This window comes from Apus apus, chromosome 3, assembly GCF_020740795.1.
Source record: "Apus apus isolate bApuApu2 chromosome 3, bApuApu2.pri.cur, whole genome shotgun sequence".
Lineage (NCBI taxonomy): Eukaryota > Metazoa > Chordata > Aves > Apodiformes > Apodidae > Apus > Apus apus.
Genome location: NC_067284.1, coordinates 35,821,627 through 35,844,841, shown reverse-complemented (window position 1 = coordinate 35,844,841; position 23,215 = coordinate 35,821,627). Strand labels below are relative to the sequence as shown.

At 40.3% G+C, this 23,215-nt stretch overlaps 1 protein-coding gene across 1 annotated transcript in view; it reads left to right on the top strand.

Annotated features, from left to right (window-relative positions):
- The window catches only part of TMEM200A (transmembrane protein 200A), a 179,883-nt gene extending 159,080 nt beyond the window's left edge, over positions 1 to 20,803 (top strand). The window contains exon 3 of the transcript XR_007889088.1: positions 20,788 to 20,803. The gene's annotated coding sequence lies outside the window, so the exon portion shown is untranslated. The remainder of the gene's footprint in view (positions 1 to 20,787) is intronic.
- Positions 20,804 to 23,215: the final 2,412 nt, after the last annotated feature.

Genomic DNA, 23,215 nt, shown 5'->3' with positions numbered 1-23,215 from the left:
AAAAGACAGAGCACAATTGATCCCTACCTTTCTTCTCCACGGTGCACATTATTTTGCTGACTTCCGTCATGTCCTCCTCAAATTTATCCTCCTTTTCTTCCCAAATGACTCAGTCATTTATCATGTGGAAAATGTTTAGTTCCTTTTCTCACACCTGCAGTCTTTCTCCAAAACTTGTCTAGTTCTTCTGTATCTTCTCAGAGATGAGGCAACCAGAGCTGCCTGCTTAATCCGTGATGTGAGAGAACCACTGGTTTATGCAATGGCAGGATGTCATTTTCTTCTTTGTTCTCTACTTCCTTCCCAATGATTCCTAATACTTAAATAACTTTTCAGACTGCTATTGAACACTGACCCAATGTTGTCATGGATCAGCCGATCCTCATTACCAAGGTTCTCAGATCAGAGTCCTTTTGATCCCCCATGAAGTTACGACCAAGGCCCGCAAGGTTATCTTAACTGTTTCTGGACAACTGCTAGCCCTTTCCTTTTTGTCAGATATTGCCTGAAGTTTACTGCATTACAGCAAGAGAAATGGAGATTTCCTAATTGTGTGAATATGAGTGGAAGTTTTTTGTATGGAACAGCCCGTTCTGTCAGAAACTTGTATCTTTGTGCTAACAAGAGAGAACCAAATTCCATATTTTTCTCACTGTAAATTTTTTATTTTTTCATCAGCTATGAAATCATCTCTAATTACATTACTCTATTCTCATTCCACTTTTACCTGCAATTTAAGGAAATGCCAAAGGAGCTAAGGAAAAATTCTATCATTTGTCTTGCATTACTCAGCCATCAGGACATGAAGACTTAACTTCCTTACAAAAGGCCAATTTTCCCTCTAAGATACAAAAGTTAAATTCTCATTAAGACATCCTAGAGCAGAGTCAGTGGAAAGTACCTATATTGTCAAGAGCAGATGGGGAAGGTACAGCTGTACTTGGCAGTCAATTTTAGTGTCATCCTCCAGGCTGCTTTAACACATCCATATCTCTTCTCTCTAAAGAAATTTCATAGTGGTTAATGAAAATAAACCCCACTATTCCTCATTTGCAATCATTAATCTTTATATTGAAGCTGATGCAGTGAAGGCATTTTTATTCCTTTGTTTCTGTAAATTTCCCTTGTAATGCTTCATGTGAATAGTTGCCTTTTAGAAAAGTGCAATGATCATTTAGATTCCTTAAAAAACTAAGGCAAGATTAAAGTCCTTCAACCTAAACCTACATTTTATGGTAAACTAATACCCTGTCACTACTCAGAAAAAAAAAAAAAAAAAAAAAAAAGAGCTAAAAATACGTAGTGCAGAGAAGAATAAGTAAACCATTTATTTCTTATGCCAGTTCTTTTGCCATGCAGTACAGCTTTGCCATCTCAGCCAGGGGAGGCATTTGAGGGACTGATGTACAAGGGTGCTCACTGTGCATCTAGAGTCAATGGTGCTACTGATGGAGCTCAGTGGAAGAAACCCTGCAGTGTTTTACACAGCAGCTTGTATATCATGTGAAGTCATGTTTTTCTATTGCATCTGAATAATTATAAAACAGAATGGCAACTTTTCCTTGCAGTGAGTCCTCTAGCTGACTGTGTCACAGCCAATGTCACCCTTTAGCACGATGTCTCCAACAATATGATTTAAAAAAAACCAAAACCACACAAAAACAGCTTTCAAGAACATTTCAGAATTAATGTGAGGCAAAAATGTCTCCTTCCACATAGGTTTTCAGGGTGATATGCTGATTAGTCTGAGCATGGCTTTCTTTTAAGTGGGAAGCCTGTTTCCCTCATTCACAACATTTGCATTAAATAGATGTGTCCCACAGGAGATAAAAAAGGGAAAAAACAGTCAGCTTAGGACATTTGCAAAATGTGGAACAAATACTTGACAGATCCATTTGAAGGACAAGGAACAGAAAGGCAGCTTTAGAGAGAAATTTCTTGATGTGTTTTTTTTTAAAAACAGTTTAGAAGGAAATATCATTGTCTGTAATATAAAACATTTCATTATGAAATATTTCTGAGTGCATAATGAATATCTGCCATGCATAAATATCCTATGAGTGTCACTCCACTGTCCTCCCACATGTGCCATTTCAATTGAAGGCAAAATTCCTATCTATTCCAGTAGGAAAGTAGTTTGCATAAAAATACAGAATTCTACTGCTAGAGTAGAGCCAAATGGTCTCTTTTATATTCCTGGACACTGTAAGTAGTCTGTAAGGAAAAATTCCCATTATTTGCACCAAGTCCATTGCAAAAAAGAATTCAGGATAGGATTCAGGACTTATCTTTTTGGTTTCCTGCCAACACACATTGCAAAGGTGGGCCTACATGGATGTTATTGCAGGGAAAATGCACTCTTTAGGCACCACTGGAGCTGATAAAGGAACTGAGGATGAGGGAAAAGACGAGACAAGGAGATATGAGTAAAAGTGATGCTGGGTTTTTTTTTCTAAAGTAGGGTTGAGATAAATTCAATATTGTGACTCAGATTTTTTTCTTGTTTCTTCATCTGCAGAGACTGGGGAGTTACAGCCCATTTGGCTTGTATCTGAAGATGAAGAATGTACAGTGACGCATGGTGGGGAAACGTGTAACATTCAGATAAATGAATCTAAGAGACAGACTTCAAATCCCTTTACCTACTTTTACACAGTTACAGATTATTTGGATTCAATAGTTCCACCTGCTGGTTTGGTTTTTATTCCTTGCACTGAAGACTAAAAAACAAAGAACTTAAACGTTGGTTTAAGCTGTAGTGATCCATAAGTATGATACACACATACATACAGATAACTGTGTCTTATGCTCATAACTGCACTCTAACAGAGGATTTAGCATAATAAAAGGCACAAATAAATAGTTTGATTTAAACAGTCTGGAATATAACACACATATAATGGGACGTGAATGTTATGTCCACTGAGCGGGAAAGTGTTTCCATAAATGGGGGGCAAATGCTAAATTGTCCAGCTGTCTAAAATGCTTGCAGATTCTTCAAAGCATTTCAAACTCGAAGCTGAAATCTACAGTGCCTTGTATCTTTAGTGACAGATATACTAGGTACATTGTTAGATAAAAAAACTGGCAAAGAATGAAAATTTAAACAGCCCCATCCTAGAGCAAAAGCAAGATTGTCTTGGGCACTATAAAATATATACATAACTGTCAACTGGCATTTCAAGGTTCTAACAGTAAATAATACTGAAAACCATAGTTCTGGAAATGGCAGATACGTGAGGAGTAAAGCAGTAAGTACAGAATAGTGTCGTTCCCGTTCCTGAAAATCCTTGGCTCACGTCATCGTAATCAACACAGCCTAAGAATATGAGAGATAAAAATAAATACAGGTTTGATTTCTCTCTAGAAAGGTTGTTTCTCTTACCACCTAAATGTATAACATCATCTAGAAAAACCCAACCAAACTAAATAAAAACATCCCCAAAACACCAAGTACCAGCCAGAAGCTTGATGCCAGCTAATTGCCCTGTGGTGAGTGGAAATGACCAAAGAGCAAATGCAGCCTGAAGTTTTCCAAGACAACTAAACAGAAGTCAGGATCCTTAACTACTCTCAGTTTTGCAAAACTGAGGACCCTGAGAGTGCCCACACTGTTCCAGCTAAAGGTCTGCCTATAACTTTTTTTGCCAAAGGGAGGATAGAGAGGGAAGCAGCATATGGTTAGTGAAAGATGACAAGAGCAGGCTGAATATGAAGTAACTTACCCACCACTAGCCCCTTGCTAGCCCCTGTTCAGAGGCTTACAGATTTGGAGCATGTATCATGGTAATTGAGTTTAACAGTCTCTGCAAAACTTCCTTTCAAAATTTGACTCAGCACTTTTCTGAGCCCCTTAAATCTCTTGTCCTCCGAAGTCTCCCTTGACAATAAGTTCACTAATGGATTAACATAATATAAAATATATTTGCTTCTCTTTCTTTTAAATTTGCTTCTGAACTCTTTCATTGAGTGTCACTCTAACTGTGCTGTGATGAAAGGTACATAGTTTTCTTCTCCCATTCTTCATACCAATCTTGTTTTTGTAAATCTCTGACCTACTGTGTCTCAGGGACAATCTTTCTAACATTAAGAGATTAAATCACAGCATCTTCGGAAGAAATTATTTACCTGTAATCACCATTATACCCTTTTCTATGTTTTTCCACTATCTTCTTAGAAATGGAAGTAACAAGAATTGTATGAATACTAAAGAGGTGAGAAATAAATGGGGTTTGTATACTGGCACAGAGGTAGATTTCTTCCTCACTTCCTAACAATTAGTAGGACTGTGTTTGTCCTTTTGGCTTCTGCTGAATGATGAGCTGATGTTTTCAGAAGCTTCTACAATGACGACAAGATCTCTTTTTGGACTGGTGATAGCTAACAGAAGTCTGTCATCACAAATGCATCATTTCCCCCTCCATCTGTATCAGGCATTTTTTATTTTTTTTTACCCAGTCATTCAGTACTACATTACTTTTCTGAGGCAGTTAATAACAAATTTTAGTTTAGATTTCTCTAATTTTTCCACAGTCAAAAACATTACCATGTCTGTCTCTGTTCAGCCCTTCTTGAAGAGCATTTACAACACAGGTTGTGGTATATACCCAGGGTAACTCTTAAAGTTATTATATTATTCTTTCATGTTTCTGCAAAAATCTATTCTTTATATAGTTATGGTTTCATCTAGCTTTGCTAGTATGGAAGTCAGACTTAATGATCTCCACTTCCTTGGATTAGTAGCTGTTTTAAAATACTGTCATACTTGCCACCTTCAGTTCCTTTTGTATTGAAACTTCTGGTACCTTGGAACCAGTGGCATAGTGACACAGCTGTGAGTAGGAGCAGTATCAAGATGTTAAGTTCTTAATATTTCATCTGTTAATTGGATGCTCTGTAGAGAATTATGTGAGGTATAATTAACATTTGTAAGTTCGCCACAATTACCTATAGCATTTGCTTGGAGTTGAATTTAGCATTAACCTTTACATGGCTGTCAATTAGCTGGAAAGAAAAGTATATCTTATGTTAATGTCTTTCCTATAGTAATTTTTCTGGAGACTGCTCCATAATTTCTGGTAGCCACTATAAAGAAGGGCTGTGCCTGTTCCCATCTCTTGTTTGAACAAACACAATGGAGCAAGGGTAACTGTCCTTAGTTTCTGATGATAGTACCCTGGTGCTGATACCTGTTGCAGATGATTATGGAATTGGGCTACAGCAGAGTGGGAGCAATCTTGTATTTTATCTGTATTTCTAGAAATATTCAGGATGCAGTTTCTATCATCATTAACAAAGGAAGGAGGGAGTTTGTGCTGCAATTGTCTCTTTTTTTTGGTGGTCTACTTCCAATTTTTATATGATCACACAGTGCTGTGAACCCCTCCAGCATATAAAACTGCTTTGAAGTTTACACAAAGGTACGAAGGTAGCTCATTCAGTTGAATTTCCATGTAAAGGAGACATAAATCAAATATAAACAAGATGTAAGTCTCTGGAGAAAGTCACAGCCCAAGTATGCAAGATAAAATTTCATGCCCAGTGAACATCAAATGTTAAAAGGGTTTTTTTGGGGTTTTTTTTGGTGGCAGATACTGCCAAGTAACCATTGTCTTGAGTGGCTGTCTGCTTTAAAGAGGAATATGTCCTAATGAGAGCTTCCCTGCTGTTTCTCTGCTTTTGACTCTTCAAGACAGTTTGTGCCACTAAGGTGGTGCTTGGCAAAGTGGTTGCCTCAGCTTTTGTTCATGATCAAGTAAACGTGCTACTGCCTGACCATGGTAGAACAATACCATGCAGCAGTTTTGCTTTTGCTGATTGAATAATTCTAATGGATATTTTTTGTCTGGCTTTTGTTTTTAAAGCATGAGTTTTACAATATTGTGGCTGATTTTCATAGTGTCTGCAGTATGCAATAAACTTAACCTTTTAAATGTCTTTTTTTAAAGGTCATTTTTTTCTTACTTGATGTTTGCTGCTGCCATTGAAATGTCCTATTGTGGTAAAACTCAAAAAACAAGTTTCTGATAATATTTAGAAGCCAGACACCAACACACCAGCAATGTGCCCAGGAGTCATAACTTTATGTTTATATTTCAGTTCTATGTCTATCTTTCTGACATGATATTTGTTATTGGCATTGTCAGTTATAGCGAGCTATGTAAAAGCCAGAAATTAATAAATTAATAAAGCAATTGTGCTGGTTTTTGCTAAGGTAGAGTTGATTTTCTTCACAGTATCTGGGATGAGGCTGTGTTTTGGATCTGTGCTAAAAGCTGTGTTGACAACACAGGGATGTTTCAGCTCTTGCTGAGCTTGCACAGAAGTCCAGGTCCTTTCTGCTCTTCACAGCACCCACCAGCCCGTGGGCTGGGGGTGCACAAGACATTGGGAGGACACAGCTGGGACAGCTGATCCCAGCTGACCAAAGGGATAACCCATACCACAGGACATCATGCTCAGCATATAAAGGTGGGAGAATAAGGAAAAGGGGGAGATCGGGAGTAATGCGGTTTGTCTTCCCAAGTCACCATTACAGGTGATGGAACCCAGCTGTCCTGAGGTGGCTGAACACCTGCCTGCCCATAAGAAGTAGTCAATTCCATTATTTGCTTTGCTTGTGTGTGTGGCTTTTGCTTTGCCTATTAAACTGTCTTTATCTTGACCTATGAGTTTTCTCACTGCTACCCATCCAGTTCTCTCCCCGGTCCCACCAGGGTGGACCGAGCAAGCAGCCTTAGTTGCTGGTTAAACCACCACAGTGATTAACTACACTAAGTCTCACCAAGACAGAGGAGATCTTGCAAGAATGCTTTACACTTAGTTGTTGCTTGCTAAAAGAGTAACATGGATCTGATTGATTGCTTTTATTTAGCCTCAGCCATCTACATCATAAAAGTTATAAGCTGCCATCCGCAAGGTTCCAGCTTGCCTGGTGATGTACAAAATTATGATAATGGCTGTTCCTGCAGAGACTCATTTGGGCCCCTGCTCAGAGAGGTTGTTTTCATTACTTTTGGATCATCTGTATTTTGAACTTGAGAAGTTCTGTGCAGATACAACTGTTCCTGGCTATGAAATTATCTGTCAGGGTGGAAGCTCCCCCAGCTTTCAAGCTCAGGATGGCAAAACCTCTGGTTTAACTTCCTACCCATCTTCTCATCTCCTCCTTAACTCTCTTCACCCATCACCACGACATCTGTTCCTGCCCTTTCTTGAGTCTGTCAACTATACAGTCCCATCTCTGGCTCTTCCAATTTCCAAATAGTTTCCCAGGACATCCAAAACACAAAATTCTGCCTCCTAGCATGACTGGGGCACTCCCAGCAGCACTTGCTGTGCATTACATGGGCACCATCCCTCTGTACTGGTTATATTACCTCAGCAAGACACTCACTTACATGATATTACTAACTTCCAGTCATCACAGATAGTTTTAAATCATTGATGAAGAATAATTTATTTTAGTAATACACTTCCAAGCCAACCTACTTCATTATTCTCTCTAACATTTTGTGATAGCAACAGTTGAAAATTCTATTGCATTGCACACAGCCTGGGAGGCCTGACAGGGAATTTGGCTCTTATCTCAGAAAACAGAAACTGTGTGGCGAATGTCCCAGGGGTCTTCCTCTGCCGGCCTACAGTTCACATCACTGAACAGCACAGGAGGACAGGGACTGGACTCCTGCTGAACCAAAGCTACCTGGGATGTGTGTTCCAGCCTCCACAGCTGCTCCTTCCACAGGGCAGACCTGAGTCTGAGCTCCACACCCTCTGAAAGGTATGTGGACTGCACACCAGGTCCTCAGCACCAACTCCTTTGCCCTACAAATGTGCTCCTATTGGACTGTACTACTTAGTAGCATAGACACGGCCTCAATTCTAGAAATACAGGGAAATTAAGTAAAGACACTGCTTTTCAGATGCCAGTTCCCTTTTTATTGCAAGAGTCTTTACCACTCGGAAAAATTCTCCCTGTTCAAAAGGCTGGGACTAATTTTTTTTTATTTATTTATTTTTTTTACAACCTTTAATGGGACACAAAGACACTAAAAAAAGCAATGACAAGCAAAAAAATCAGACAGAAAACCATCTCTCAATTCTGAAAAAATAACTCCAGCAATAAAAACCTCATTGAGGGGGAAAGACAAAAGCAATATTTTATTTCAGTTCTGAAAGAGCTGCACCAGGAAGAGGGAATGTAACCACAAATTAAATCAGTTCCTCAGGCACTTGACCTTTACTGGGTATTATCGACCAAGATGCGAAAGAACCTGGATAAATGCTAGGTCCAGTTCTTTCATTTTCTGTACTAGCAGTGGTTGTAAGTCAGTAAAAACCTACACACACACACACACACACACACACAGAGACATCATAGAGTGAGTTTATTCCTTACATGGCTTTGCCATGCCTCTTCTAACCAGGCAGTCAATAATATTTACACTGGGAGGCTCCTCAGGGATATTCATCCAAATCTCCACGTCTGAGAGAAACTCTCAAGCAGTGTCAGAATTAAGGCACTGGAAACAAAGGCTTTGTGACTGCCTCCTCCTCAGCTTCCAGCAAAACCCCTTCTAGGTAGGTACAGCTGATTCTTAAGCAGTGAATGTAGGAGGAGTACAGTACATCTGCCAGCAGAGCCAGCAGTGAGGGAAGGGACCTGCCATGCATGTCCGAGGGCAGGAGCAGCATCCCCACGGGCACGCTCTGCCCTGAAAACGCACTAGCAGCTACAGCAAGCAAAACGGCTGTGGGATTTCTGCTTACTTGATGTCTTCCTTTCTGGGGGCTACTAGGCTCTGTTATCACCAGCCACTTGGCCATGTTTTACAGCATCGTTTTCAAGGACACTTGTGTTATTTCTTAGTGCCACCAAGCGGCAAAATTTAATAATAGGACCTTCTATAGTCACTTCCGACCAATGAAGAAACCAGAGCAGACAAATGCGATGCCAGGAGAGCAAAAAGGTCCTAAAACAGGCTAAGGCACCAAGATTTTGAAAATTAAAGTAAGAATGAGTGTTACTTGTTTCAAATGGTAAATGATCCAAGTACTTGACAAGTTGCCAACAGAGCAAAACTACTCAGTGTAACATCAAGTGCATGCTAAAACCTGCTGAAAGGAGGGAGAGGGCTTAAGCATATATTTTATTTTAAGACCATCTGCTTGCAATGTCTTGCTCAACTGGTGTGGCTTGCTGAGCTGGAGCCAACCATACTGATCATTAACTCAGAGAACCCATGAGGGGCAGCTGAAATTTCCAATAGACTGATGATATTTTCTGTGATAACTTAATGGGAGGAAAAATCACCTCTTCCTGGTACAATATAACTATGAAATAGTGTGTCTTAAACCACATTAAACCATGGCTGCAGTTTCATAAAGCTCTGAATTATTTTTGTAAGCATATGAACTTTAACATATCCCAGGAGGTCACCGTCGGAGACACAGAAAAGCAACAGTACGATGTATCCACTTGAAACAAGTATTTTCCCAGCTTTTTCAGATTTCTTTTAAATTTGCCTGTAAATAGAGGGACAGTGGTACTGATACTAGTGCTTTTCTGCTCAAATCTTTTCTAGGCTGATTTTCCTTCTCTTCCTCTAGATTTATGGAGAAATAAACACAGATACATTGCTGGAACATGAAATTATACTTGGAGTATTCTCCAGATGGAATTATCTATGCTATAAAACAGATGTTTGCACTATTAAATATATATATATATATAGGTAGTGTTTTAGTGCAAGTGCACCACATCTATCAAGCTAACTGGAAATGTGATTAGTATCAGAGAAGGAATCTCCTAGAATAAATATTACAGCAAAGTCTTTCTCCATTGGAAGTGCCTAAGCAACCTTTGGGAACAGGAGGGCTTCTGTAGGATATATGCTGGGAAAGAAAGAGCAGTGCAGTTTGGCCATCTGTAGCTGTAGTAAGGGCTGGTAATGTGGGTGCAAACAGGTAATCTGTTCTCAATGGAAAAAAAAAAAAATGCTTTTGCTCATTTCAGAAGGATCTGGGTAATGAAGTTTTCTCTCATAGCCACTATTTATGTAAAACATTGGAAAACTGCACACTCAGACTGACTATATTGGGAGAGCTTGGGGGCAGTTCACTCTTTATAATAAAGAGTGGTATGAAATGAAAGCTAAAAAGTGGTTAACTATCTCTCTTTTTACTAACAGGACAATAAAATATATCACCATATCAAACCACACATAAGTACTATTTAAGGATAGGTCTCGGTGCTGAGAGCAGCCCAAGCACTTGCCCCCAGCTTCTGATGCCAGCCAGCATCTCAGGGGGTGCCAGTGGCTAATGAGTCCAGTGAGAGGGCACAGTCATGCTACCCACTTAAGATTAAACTATAAGGTTATTGTGTTAAATACATGTTTGGGAGAAAAGAAGGAAAGAAGATGAATAGAGAAGAGAAGAAGAACAGGGGGAGGGGGAAATGGAGCGGAGGGAAAAGGAGAGGGGAAGGGGATGGTAGACATAATTCTTCCCAGCTTTGCATCCATTAACAGTGAGACAGATGGAGAATGTACCTACTTTTGCCTGTTATACTTCTGTTGCTTAAGTGGTGACACAAGAAACCAACCAATTCCCCTATCTAGAGTGCAGAAGGGCTAAAGAGAAGCTGAAATAAGATGAAAAAGAAACTGTGAAAGCCTCAATAACCTGTAGGGAACTAATCTAATTAGTATTTTATCCATTCCAGATTAAAAGATCCATTGTAGTTACACAGCAGCCTTACACATTTCCCAAACAGGTATCTTCCTATCCTCTTCCAGATGCATCCATCATGTGCTTTCATAAACTGTGAAAAATTATACCAAGGAAATTTTTCTACTGAAGTGCAGTCTTTCCAGCTAAATCTCTGTTATCCTGACTGCTTCTTCCAATTTGTCCTTCTGGTTCAGCACATGCCCTGTGTGCTACTGCAGGCACATTCAATTAAGACGAAGAAAAAATTGGAGTAGAGAAGCTTGACACCAATGTAAATAAATTATTGTATTTTCTTTATGAACAAAGATATCACAGTCCAGCTTTCAACTGATCTTTGAGTTCAAGGGGATGTATTTAAATACAGATAAACTTGCACCAGTACAAAGTCTGCAGTAAGCAGACGAAAGGTGACATTAACAAAAAGTAAAAATGTCTTTGAACGTCATGTACCTTTATCTGGATCACTAGAACAACAAAATTAAGAGCGATTTCACTGTCTTCTAATGACAGTAATTTTTTTTTATACTGACAACACTATAAAAAGAGACAACCAATTTGATAACAAGCATGGACTGCATTCTTGTTCAGAGAAACACAAAGCTATAATGAGCTTGATATTTTGCAAGATCAGAGACATGTAGCCTGCTCTCCTTCCTACCCTGAGAACACTGTGCACCATTAATCCAGCCCTGTGAAAACAATAAAACTACTTTTGTACATAAAATTCTATTAGGATAGATTCTTCTTAGCCATCTGCCATGAGCACCTCTGCCATTTATTTCACCCCATGCCAGGCTCTCTGTTCCATAGTATCAACTAGTTTATCTCTCAGGCAGTCCAAGAAACAAGGTACTCAAGATGAAACTGCAGCTATTTGTCCTGAAATGGTATTTAAACAACCACCACCTGCATTGTCAGGCTAGGAGAGGGCTTCTTTCACTAGCAGCTTTTCTAGTCTTTTGTTTGGTGAAGTGATACAGCTGGGGAAAGAAAATCCCAAACATTCTCTCAAAAACTTCAGCTGGGATGTCTAAAACATGAAAGACTATACAAAGCACACAGAAATGTTAAAAATCATACTTTGTTATAGAGTAGATTATCTCTAATGTACCTAAATACCGCAACGATTTGTCTCTTTAAAAAGCATGGATTTCTGCAGATAATGTAGTGCTTCCATTGTGAAGCATTTACTTCACAACAAAATCCTTGACTAGCACAGAGTTCAGCAACAGTAATTACAACCATTTCTGAGAAGGCTAATTATGGTCCCTGTTAATTAGGATCTAGTCAGAGAGACATGCTCATAGGTGTTCCTCAAGGAAAAGATACATAACATGAACAATTATTCCAGTAATAGTGACAGGCAACTATTAGACTGTTAGAAGGGTGGTTGTTCAGTAGAGAAAACTCTATTTATACCTCAAGATCATCAGAAACATTCAGGTTATTAGAAGCTGGCCATGTACTTCCGCTCTTCAAATGTGAAAAAGGCAGGAAAATATTTGCTTTACACAAGCAAGAAAGAATATCCAACTTTATTTACATGTTACTGTATCATAACTTAATATACCAAAACCTGGAAAAAATTGAAAGACACATGAAAGAAGCATTATGAGCCTTGTAAACACAGGAGCCAAAACTAAGAAGCTGGAAGTGTCCCAAAGAAAGGCATTTTAATAGTTTCAGAGCAAATTGTGTGTGTTCTGATTTAAATCAAGCATTGACCTGCTTTCTGTAAACATACACATCAGTTATGCCTTTTGCCATATGCTTGCTTAACTAATTATATCACAACCTACTTATGCATCTATAAGGAAATGGACTGTGTACTATTGAGTGTTCAAAAAACAGGAGTTAAATTCTGCTCTGTTTACCCACACAAGTAACTGAAACCATGCTGAAAATGGCAAAGCCAGAATAAAATATGATTGGAGCAAGAACAGAAATCCAGAGAATCAAGGACACAGAGAGGCTCACAAGCTTTCTATGACTGGAAATATGCTAACAAGGGGTTTGGAAGAATTTCCACCATACTGAAAAAGTAAAAAAAAAAAATATGAGAAACAACTGCCTTTTGGTGTTCAGGAGCAGAAAGGGAAGACCTGCATTCATGGCTGCAATTCATGTTTTGAACAATCCACTCTGCTCTCAGCAAAAATGGGAATTCAGCCAAGGACAGATGTTTAATCTCACTGCTAAGCATGCAGATAAGCTGATTTTCACTAGGGTTCAATCTTAAAAGTTCTCAAGCACATGTTGAGCAGTGGTAGTGCCTGAAACACCACTCCCTGTAAGGACAATGGTGGTCCCTGCAACTACCAAACCAGGAGATGGATGGCTAGAGCAAAACACACTTCCTGGCTTTACCAAGCTTTCATTTTCTGGTGCCTTTCTTCACTCTGAGATGCTTCTGAATTTCAGAGATAACCCTGACCACTTTGAAAGCTGTCTGAAAAAAACCAGAAAGTTAAACACCACAACAAAAACAACAACAACCATCCTGTCTCTTGACATCTTGGTATCTAGTACTCTTCTAGTAGTCGCCAGAAGTTTAATACAGACCAGCTTTATTTGGACTTCTTCAAATTAGGAGGTCATGCTGAAAAAAACAAGAAAATGGGCTAGATTGTCATATCAACATCTTTGCTATGCTGGCTAGGTAAACATAAACTGAAGGACACTAAAAGAAGTGTGATTTGAAGACAGAATTAAGGCATTAGGAATCTGGATATTTTTCTTGGGAGAAACTGTTTAACACCACTTGGTTTGTGCAAAAACTTAAGGTTTATCCATAAACCAACACACACTGACTAATTCACCTCTCGACAGTAAAGCCACTGACTTGGATTATTTCAGCAAACCCATTTCACTTCACTGCTGAGGCACAGTCTGATACCACAGCTCAGGTGATATCAGGGAGGCAATTTTAGCTCAGTCATTTGTGACTCTGAGAAAGCACTTGCTTCTGCACTGCCTTAGACATTCTGACATCTGGGAAGATAGACTGAAGTGCTGCCCAGTCTGAGGAGCACTGCAGGGCACTTGGGGCAGAAGGCTGCAAATCTCTGCAGATCTAATTCAAGGCATAATGCAAATCTATATAAAGCAAAATAGCCAGGTTGGCTTCTTGAACAGCTGTGTGACTTCTAGCAGAATTACAGCCTGGACATTTTAACTACTGCAAATGTCTCCCTGAGGATTTGAGCTTAGGTGGGTTTGATCTGGCAGCATTTTCAACCTGGAGTTAGTTTCATGGGTGGAACAGAAGTGAAATGAGGAGACACATCAGTCTGCCTCCCCCCTCATGCAGGTTTTTAACTAGGATAACAACAGCAGGAAGGACATTTTTTTTCGTTGGTTTTGCTTGCTTGAGCTGCCTTCCCACTGTGGCCATGATGTTCACTTGCATACAGACCCATAACTTGAAGCTGTACTGGGACCATTTTAGGTGGTTCTAAGAACAGCTTGAAAAATGTAAACTCTCTTGCTCGTGTTTTTCTCTAGCTAAGCTCCTGTCCAGACACCTGCACACACAGAAATGGCTTAAATTGCATTTTTCTTCATGTTTTTTTAAATAATTTAGAAACACTGAGCAGAGAGAGTGAATATTAAGTATTTTAAAGGTCCCTCAAGGGTGTCTGAGATTGAATTACAGGCTACTGCTTGCAATCAAAATGAAGCTGGCACTTTCCTTTCTCAAAACTCAGAGTTTAAGTGAAATAACTGTACTCTTCACTGAAAATATTTTTTCTGATTTTCCACAAGTACAAAAAGAAAGACCATGTTTTATTGGTCTTGTGTAATATGTTTTTCTGAATTTCTTCTTTTGTACCATTCACATACAAGACACTTCATGCTGTAGAGGTTTCTATAGCAACAGAATTTTAAAAAAAATAAATCTCAATAGTAGCTGTTCTTTCCCAGGTATACATACCAGCTGGTCACAGTTTGGCCTTTGAAATTAAGCTTCTTGTCTTTATGGAGCTACACATCTAGAATGAGAAACTGTATTTTTCACTTGGCTTACCTGAATAGTGATGTCTCAACTCCTGTTAGGAAATTGATACATTCATACAGGAATTTTAGTAGCAGAGAGCACATTACTGTATCTGAGGGCTTCAGAAGCTTTGAAGCATGTAGCCAGATCTCCCTTTCCTACCCTTAGGAATTTATTACCCTCTTGTCACAGTAGACAGGGAGAAGGCAGAAGCAGGTGGAGAATGAGTCTTGCCAGTATCCTACAAAAGGGCTGTGGCAGAGCAGACATGAAGGTTTGCAATTAGGAGGCTTTTGCCTTGTCTGACACACCATCGAGTGCAACACCGATGAGAAGGAAATTATCATTTCTGCTCAGTTCAGTCTCCCCTCCAAACTATGCTAAAGTTAAAATGAACTTTGTTTCCTGCTCCTTAATTTGATGGCTCCTTGGCATTGTTTCCAAGTGTCAAGCCTTTCTTGACATCCATTTCAAAGAATCAGGGTAGTCCCATCCCCACCTCTGCTGCCACCACAGCTTGTCCCTGACTCCTTTCACTTTGTACTTCCTTGGACTCACTTCTTTGCCCAACACTCTGCAGGAAGCACAGTACTGGCCATGCTAAGTGTGCTCTAGCTCTGTCTTGCAAAGTCTTTGTAAGCAGCTACTTTTTTCCTATGATTTCACTCATCATTAAAGCTTTTTGTATTTTAACTCTGGTTGTTACTTTGTCCTGATTCACACAATATCTCTTGAGGACAAAGAGCATTTCACACTGCATTTGCCTGCTGCAGCATACATTTATGCTACTCTAACAGTACAAAACTATAAAGGATCCAAAATGTCATCACTCTTGTTTTGGGGAATGAATGCAAAAAGAAAAAAAATCTCACAACTCAAAATAAATAAAAAAGGGTGACTGTTCTTTGTCCTTATTTTTTATTTTTCTGAATTCAGACTATTATTTAAACTTAGATCTTTAATCAGACAAGAAAGCAAGCTTTCTGTCCAATCAGTCCTTAGGAGGCAAGAGGCAAGATGTTGTTGCAAGATGCTGGTGTTCCAGGGGCTGGAAGGCTGCCTACAGACAACCCCCATCATCTGCCACACAGCAAGGAGAACTGCCCCAGGAGGAGGGAGGAAGACCTCCTTCCAGAGAGTCCTGGCACTGTGGTTCTCCTGGAGACTGTCCTAGAGAAGGCACAACTCTACTAGGACCTACAAAGTACAGTTCACATAAGTTAAATTGACTTTTTTTTTTCAGTTTTAACTGGTTTCTCTGTTCAAAAGTACCTTTTCCCAAGCTGCTGAATAACGCCGCGTGGAGGTGGTTTCAAAGCAACCCAGTCTGTCTCTGAGCTGAAAGTCTCCAGGTCAGAGCTTCTCTGGCTGAATCTGCAGCACTCCTTTGCTTCCCTGCAAATTACAGCAAAATCAACCACAGACCTAGCAGGAGCATGATGAATCTGGAAGTATATTGATTTTATTTTATGGGCTATCACAGCAGATACTTTGACTTAACATTTTAGCCACAAATAGTCATTCTAATTTAAATCCCTTCCTCTTCTGTAATTCAGTAGATCAGTCACTCAGCAGAATAAGGCACTGAAGCAGCAAGTATATAAAGGAGACAGGTTCTGTCACCTGCTGCTTTTTCATGCTGCATGTGTCACCAGAGAGCAAGGATTACTTTAATTACCAACTGCTTTAGTTTCAAATAGTTACTCTGTAAAACTGTGATTTGTGTTAATTTACTTTGGCAGCATGACAATGAGATCACTTTAAGCCCTTAGAGGTAGCTTGGGAAGGCCAGTGGGGAGGGAGGCAGGAATGGAAGGAAGGCACTTTCACATGTTTTACTTTCAGAGGGGGTGTTACCATTCAAAAGAAAGTATGTGTTGGCTTTCAAACTGATGTCAAGCTGGGAATGAGCTGGGTTCCCCATCACAGTCTATCAGAATTTCTACACTGATTATCAGCAGGACAGAAATATCCGCTATTTTGCGTTTGATCAGTTTATAATTGATGCAATGGGTGGGAAAAGTTTATTCCTTTGACTCCTGCTTTTCCAAATACTATTGTGAACTTTCAAAATCTCTTATGGGTCAACATGGAAAGTGTACCTTGCCCCAGCCCACACACTTGAGAATATCATAGAATGGTTTGTTTGGAAAAGACCTTTAAGATCACCAAGTCCAATCATTAACCTAAGACACTGCCAACTCCACCACTCAACCACGTCCCTAAGTGCCTCATCTACACATCTTTTAAATTCCTCTAGGGATGGTGACTCAACCACTTCCCTGGGCCACCTGTTCCACTGTTCCAGTGTCTGACAACCCTTTCAGTAAAGAAATTTTTCCTAATATTCAATCTAAATCTCCCCTTGAGGCCATTTGGCACAACTTGAGGCCATTTCCTCTTGTCCTATCCCTTGTTACCTGGGAGAAGAGATGACCCCCCACCTTGCTACAGCCTCCTTTCAGGTAGTTGTAGAGAGCAAAGAGGTCCCCCCTCAGCCTCTTCTTCAAACTAAATAAATCCAGTTCCCTCTTCTCACGGGACCCATTCTCTAGACCCTTCACCAGCTTGGTTGACCTTCTCTGGACACACTCCAGCCCCTCGATGTCCTTCTTGTAGTAAGGGACCCAGAACTGAACACAGTACTTAAGGTGTGGCCCCACCAGTGCCGAGTACAGGGCACAATCCTTCCCTAGTCCTGTTGGCCACGTTATTCCCAATACAAACCAGGATGCCATTGCTTTTCTTGGCCACTTGGGCACACTGCTAGAAACCTCCACGAAGATGTATAACTACTGATTAGGATCTTTTTGACACTTCTGAGCTTGATACCCCTCGAGGACAAGATACTGAGCCTAGATTAGCTCAAAAGCTGTGACTCAGTTCTGCAGCACAACGCTGTGTCGCACACTCCTCTTCCCCTCTGCCCAGTGTTTCTCTTTAAAGGTCAAGGAAAGTTCCAAATTCAGGCAATTTCATGTGCCTTCTTTTTGGTCGCATAACTTTCAGCTTCCTCTCTGCTCCATGTTTCCCAAAACTAAACACTAATTGTTCCCCATCCATGATACAGAAAACCAAAATAAAACTCAGTTCTGATTTATTTAAACTCAAATGATCTTGGCAAACCAGTCTCTCATGGAGAGCTGAATTAGCTCAAGTGAGGAAACTGTGAATAAATGATTAAGGAAAAAAATATTCTTAACTGCATTTCTGTGACCAAGATAATGCACAGAGAGCTGTATGATATCTCATAAATTGCAAATTAATATCCCTTGAGATTACAAAGCATTCAGTGCCTTTCTTGATTGATACAGGTAGCATTTACCCAGACTAAAAAAACCTCAAACAAGAGAAGCTGCTTATAAGGATGTTTCTTATTTTTTGGACCTTGAAAAAATAAAGTTAAACTTTCATCCCCTATCTCTGAGTTAATGGTTAGTCCCAACTAATTTGAACATACACTGGAACTTCCAGATACTAGGGAAAGGTCAGCCACCAGAAACACTCTCCAGCTTGCTTGCTTTCTTATTCCTGGCTGAAAATAGGAATGTGTTAGGGCACATGGTAATAGCTATTCCAGGACACTGTTGTCACAACCCCTGAGACAAGACCAGGACACTGTCTGCCAGATTCCCTCTGCCTGTGGTGCCAGAAGCACTGTTGTGTTCACCCAGAGCGCTGATGAAACCCAGGTGAAGAGCTGGTGGCAGAAAGTGTGTGTTTTGTTCCCTTAGGAAGAGGAACTGTGTAGTGTGAAATCCCTGAGGGAAGTGGGTTGATCATTCTCCAAGAGGGAACCAAACCATGCAGGAGAAGACCTGACAGCGCCAGAAAAGGTAATGGTGAGGCAGTGAGAGACATGGGTTTAGCAGGAGGTTGCTGAGAGGGATGGAAATAAGATGTCACCTTACAGGTGACAGGAACAACCATACTAGGGACCCCAGAGAACTGCATAGAATGTGCTACAATTAGAAATCCACTGAGCTGGCTGAAATGAATGAAGAAAGCATTAGTTCTGTAGAGGGCAGGCAGTGAGAGGCTTATAAACCTTTTACCTCTGTTTTCCCTGGCCACAGTTTTCTCTAAACAAAATATTTTCATGGCTTGTTCTCTAATAGCACCTGACTTATTAAAGTTTGAAACCTTTTTGGTGTTCTAGGGATGCTCACAGCACAGGGAGGCCCCAGCAGTTCCAGTGCAAAGCACTGGCTAACTCCTCCCAGATCTGCTAAAAATTCAACACCTTCAAGTGAATTACACCATCAGTACATATTGAATGTTGTCTTCACAACACTCAGCAGGTATTCTCACTTCAGCACTTCAGTAAGGCAATGCTTGTTACCATCTTGTTCTCCTGTCTCCCAGGGTGGATGCTCCAGGCACTTCACAGGGTTGTACCCCAGCAGCAGGTCTCTGTGGCAAAGCCCAGACGGAGGGCATTGCCTTGCAGAGGTCCAGACCTATGGGTGCTTCTGAAAAGGAGGTGCAGTGCCTGTGTGCAGTTGCTAATCTGGTCCACAGACCCAGAGTCTGCTACTTGGCCATATTTTAGTATGGGAGTTGCTGTGGTTTTACAGCATATTTATTTTAAAGTTCAATTTCTCTTAAAGGCCTCCAAAATTAGCCATTTATGAAGAGCTACTATGACAACTATTTCAACTCTACAGTCATGAAAAGGTTTCCTGGTTGGCTGGTTTGATTCTTTCTTTCCTAAACTGTTGCTGTAAGAGCAACGAACATGCTTGTTTTCTGTAAGGTTTTTTGATTTTTTCAAAGGAGATATTAAAAAAAACCCAAGTGTTTCAGAAATTATAACAAAATGCATTTCAGAAAACACATTTACATCTTAAGGCATCACTTTGCAGAGAAAATGTTCCCCTGAGATTTCAAAACCAGAGGCAATAAAAGTTTGATAATAACAGATGACACAAGAATAAGCCACAAGTATGCTTAACATTTTCTGTGTCAGTTTCTCAGGCAGCTTTGAAGGCTGGCTATTCTTTTACTTGGATTCCTCAAAATAGCCTAAGGCGCTTGTAAATGTAAATTGAACCCTGACTTCCAAGAAAACTAGCTGGAATCAGTAACTTAAAATACTACTCTTGCTCCAAGCAAGGGTGGACTGCAAGGAAAAGTTGTGCCACAAATGCTGTCTTCATTCTCTGTATTTATTGTCTTCTGAAGATTTTTCAAGCTTATATTAATCAGAAATACATCCCTGGAAAGCATTTATCTTTTAATAAGCACTGCAATGTCTGAGCAATGTTCATTTTCCTTTTTTTTTCTCCTAAGTATCCATATGTTTTTGTATATAAGAGTTCTAGAAATAATTTAATTTCAAGAATGTCTCCTTATGCACTGACTGCCAGATACCACAGGGGAAACTGGATTACAAACAGATTGAGCAGCTGCATGTATTTAATCCAAGAGCAGCTTTTTTTAGCTCTGAGATTTATGTTAATTTAATATTTCATTTTTATAACTTGTTTAAAAGGTTGACATCTTAGGCTTGTTGAGTAGCTGTTATTGCACTGTAATAACTTGAAAGTAAGTCTTGAAAAAAAAAAAAAAAAAAAAAGAGGTTTGAGACACAGAGTTGTCCTGTGACTATACCCTAAGTCATTCCACTAAGAGGAACAGCAAGGCTGCGAATACTGGGCTGGCCGACTGGAGCAGGTCCCAAACTTATGGGTCATCATTAGGGAATGTGCATTCAGTCCCTCCTGTTGAGTCAACACAAAGGCTATAGGCATGTGACTCGTTCACAGTTGTTTTTGTAATAGAGAGCCTGGCCAGGGGGGCCCTCTGTTGAAACGCTCCCTTCCAGATATCAGTACTAGAATCCCCTGATCCAAGAACAGGTTTTGCATCCCAGGCCTGGAGGTCAAAGGAGGTGATTCTCCCCTCTACTTGGCTCTCATGAGACTCCACCTGGAGTACCGTGTCCAGTTGTGGAGCCTCCAACACAAGAAGGACATGGAACTGTTAGAATGAGTCCAGAGGAGGGCCACAAAGATGATCAGAGGGCTGGAGAACCTCTCCCATGAGGACAGGCTGAGAGAGTTTGGGCTGTTCAGCCTGGAAAAGAGAAGGCTCCAGTGAGACCTTAGAGTGGTCTCCAGTATTTGAAGATGGCCTACAGAAAGCTGGGGAGGGACTTTTTAAGAGCATGTAGTGAGAGGACAAACAGTAATGGATTAAAACCTAAACAGAGCACATTTAGATCAGACATTAAGAGGAAATTATTCACTATGAGGGTTGTGAGATGCCAGAACAGATTGCCCAAGGAAGTTGTGGATGCCCTATCCCTGAAAGTATTCAAGGCCAGGTTGGATGGGGCACTGAGCAACTTGATCTAACGGGAGGTGTCCCTGTTCATGCAGGGGGGTTGGATCTAGGTGATCTTTAAGTTCCCTTTCAACTCAGACCATTCTGTGATTACTTTGGGACTGCATTTGGTCACATATGCATGGTAAATTGCCTAACTTACCCCTGTGCTAAGATGTCAATGTGCTAATGCTGCTCTGAGAATTTATTTATTCAAAGCATAAAAGCAATTGTTAAAGCTTTCTAAATTGCTCTACACATTATGACCTTTGCCCAGAAGTAATGAAAGAAAAATTGCAATGTGATCATTTCAAGGCAACTATAACACTATTTAATCCTTTCAGTATTTCCTGTACTCCTTAACATTGACAAGTCATACAACCCCCCCAAAGCCACCTGACCCAACAGCAAGCCTGGAAAATATATCATGTGCACTCTTACGTGTGGCAGAACTTGGCAAGTCAGAGCACAGACACATCAGAAATACAAAGCAGTTTTCTTAAGACAGAGCCCCACATTCTGTGTGGAGAAAGTTAGAGCTATTCTCACCAGTTCAAGTGTCTGTTGCTATTTTTGGCACTCACTAATGACAGCAGCAGAATAAATTCCCCTTCCTCGATTTTCAGAGCACACCATGAGACTCATCTCTTCACTAAGACAATATCCTGATGGATTTGCAAGGTCATTCAGACTCTTCTCAGGGTCTGATTCTTCTGAGCAAGAGCTTCTGAAAGACAGCAGAGAGTTACTGCTCATATATTGACCCACACACGCTGTGCCACACAGCATCTCTGGTTCATAAAGAGACCACAGAGATGGCAGAGATGAGCTGTCCCATTTTTTGTGGCAGTAAATAAGTTGAGATCTCTTCCCCTTGCACATACAGCATTATTCTCTGCTGTACAGAAATATATGTTAAAAGCTGTGAGCTGCTAGGGGAACTAAAGTGAAACAAATAGGTATATTAAGAGCAGCTTTTCCTTTAGGCAATTAAGATAACAACAGGATGAGAACCAAGGAAGAGGACATGAGGGAAACCCTAGCAGCACAGCTGCCTCTGAAGTGGCAACGAACGGGTCCATTTTTATGGCACTTTGCTTTCCAGTTTCAGCTTGGGCCCGGAAACAGGAAAGGAAAACACAGTCTTGGGGATCTCCCTGTGAGACAAACAGGCATGAAATTAGGGCAGGGTGAAAGAAAACTTTGCCATAAGTACTGTGGATTCAGAGCAGGGTCAAGGGTGTGCAGCAGAGGACAAGAGCTCTCTTTGCATCCAGCTCCCAGGCTGAAAATATTTCCCCCAGCAGCTCTCAAGGGCTGATTTCCAAGGCCCTCTGCCACATGTCCCCTGTACACTTTCATATTACAATGCCAACTGGGTGAGCAGGGGCACAAAACAAGTAAGGCCTTAGGTAATACTGTGTAAGGTGGAATTAACCCACAGGAGATCATACTTATTGTACAACAAAACCTCCTTGTTTCAGCCCTGTATTTCTCAGTATATTCCACAGGCTAAGAACAATCAACATCACTTTGAGTTGTGAAAGAAACCTTAAACACGTTAAAGGATAGCACAAAAAAATTTAATTACTGTGGTCCAAATATGAAATTCTGTGCTGCATCCCTAGCTTCGAATTTATTAAGGAAACTTGTTTCATGATGGAATTTAAATGGCTCGTTAATTTGGAATTGCCTTTCATATAATTATGCTGCCTTCTTGTCAGCTTTGCACACAAATGCAAATCCCCCAAAATTAAATAGAAACTGGAGCAATGTTTAATAAAAATTATTGCTGCAGATATGGACATCATAAACTGCTCACTAGCAGCAAATATAGTTTCAAGGGCTTTATCATACAGTCTTGCCAAGGCATGTAATTTCAAAGGCTAAGTTTCCAAGCAGTTCAACTGACAACTGTTAGAACAGAGGATGGAGGAAGGAGCTTCCCTCTTGGACAGGGTGACACAGCTGCGGGCAGAGCTCCTCCCAGAAAGCTGACAGTAACTGCAGATTTTTTAATAGAGCAGATCTCTGCAGGCTTATGATTTATCTAGGGCTGATGAGCTTCAGCTTTCACTGTAGTTATGAAAAAATCAAAGGGATTATTCACTTATTCAGTAAGCATCTGTATAGTAGCAATTTATTCAGCTGTCA